This window comes from Sinocyclocheilus rhinocerous, unplaced genomic scaffold, assembly GCF_001515625.1.
Source record: "Sinocyclocheilus rhinocerous isolate Xijiao unplaced genomic scaffold, SAMN03320098_v1.1 scaffold75, whole genome shotgun sequence".
In the NCBI taxonomy this organism is placed as follows: domain Eukaryota; kingdom Metazoa; phylum Chordata; class Actinopteri; order Cypriniformes; family Cyprinidae; genus Sinocyclocheilus; species Sinocyclocheilus rhinocerous.
In genome coordinates, this window is record NW_015632455.1 from 1,002,959 (window position 1) to 1,004,602 (window position 1,644).

The window sequence follows — 1,644 nt, forward strand, 5'->3', positions numbered from 1 at the left end:
ACGCCGGAATGAGAGTATAGTTTCTAGCCATATCGGCCTAGAAAATCGCTACTTTTCATTTTCCGTCAGTCTTAGTACACGATGTAACTACAGAAGAGTCAAGTTTTAAATAGGAAAAATATCGAAACTCTTTGGTCATTTTTGAGCGAGATGCTAACGGTCTAATCAGATTCAATGATCTATGCTAAGCTACAGCTAAAAGTGCTACCGCCAGACCCGGAGATCGGCTGAATGGATTCGAAAACGGTAAAACTCAACTGTTTAACTCTAAGGGAGTTGGAAAATGAGCCTATTTTCAAAAATAGTGGAGTGTTCCTTTAAGACTGATTCACGAGTCATTGTGGCTGATCCATTGAATCAGTTCTGGCGTATAAGAGTAATTTGATTGTGAATCAGGCTGCACTGGTTACGCTGTATGTTTACTGCGCTGTTTGACAATGCAATAGAAAACATTTTTATTATTTTTCAGCGCCCAAACTTAACTCAATTCAGAGTACAAACGCACAACTCGCATAAAGCATCGTCGATTTAGCCATGGCACTGTAGATTCAGTGATGGGCGTGCAATGAACTTTTAACAGAATAAAACATGATGAGAACGATTGGATTCCCACAGTTGTTGATCAGGTACTCGACTCGTCTGATCATGTTATTCAGGAGGTGAGACAGCAGTTGTATCAGATTCCTGTAAATGATTTGGAGTGATTGAGTGAGTTCTGTGAGGAGCGTGTGTGATGCTGAAAACATTAGTGCGAGAGAGCGTGTGTGTGCATAAGAAGTTTTCCTTCATTCTTAGGTATTGTTGCATAGGAGAACAAGAGCAGTGCTCTTCAACTCTTTTCTCTGTGAAAACATTATACAAATTCTGTCATCATTTTTTCCCTTCATATTCCAAACATGAATGATTTTCTGTATTCTGTGGGGGAAAGGAGATGTTAGGCACTTAAATTGTTGGTCTTTTTTTCCAAACTGATTGTCTGACTTCAAAAGAGGTGATTTTTTTTTTCTTCTTTTTGGAGCTTGACATTTAAAATCTACCTTTGTTGCATTGAAAAGAGTCAGAGACATTCTGTCAAACGTCTCATTTTGCATTTGACAAAAGATTTAATTTTAATAATAGAATTAATTTAAATGAATTAATTTAATTATATTTTATCTTTCTCTGTCATGTGCCCAACCAGTCAACAATTAACGCTGATTTGCATCTCACGAGCATTAAATAATATACAACAACAACTCGTGAGTTTAAGACTGATTCGTGAGCTGCTGTTGATTCATTGATCTGAACCAGTTTTGCTTGTAAATCAGGCTAATAATCAACAATTTAAAAATAAATATATAAAAATAAATTTATAAAACGGATAGTTCCGGTCCTTGATTCTGATTGGCTGAGCCACGTTCAAAGCTGTTGTAAATTACTCTACAAACATACACCTTTGTTTACTTCTGTGTGTTGCTCGGCAACCACCTTGTTGCAACCACAACTGATTCTGAGGAACTACATTGTTTGGTGGAAGGATACTGTTTTTATTCATGTCATTACACTTCATTTGCTCTGTTTTATTTTGTGAAACCTTACTACGTATATGGAATAACCATTTTATAAAAGCAATAAGCCCCGTGAAGCCGTGGTTTACAGTGAATT

The 1,644-nt window shown here is 36.6% G+C and overlaps 1 protein-coding gene across 2 annotated transcripts in view; it reads left to right on the plus strand.

Moving 5' to 3' along the window:
* LOC107742302 (proprotein convertase subtilisin/kexin type 6-like) overlaps positions 1-1,644 on the plus strand; it is a 111,400-nt gene that overhangs the window by 102,040 nt on the left and 7,716 nt on the right. The window lies entirely within an intron of this gene.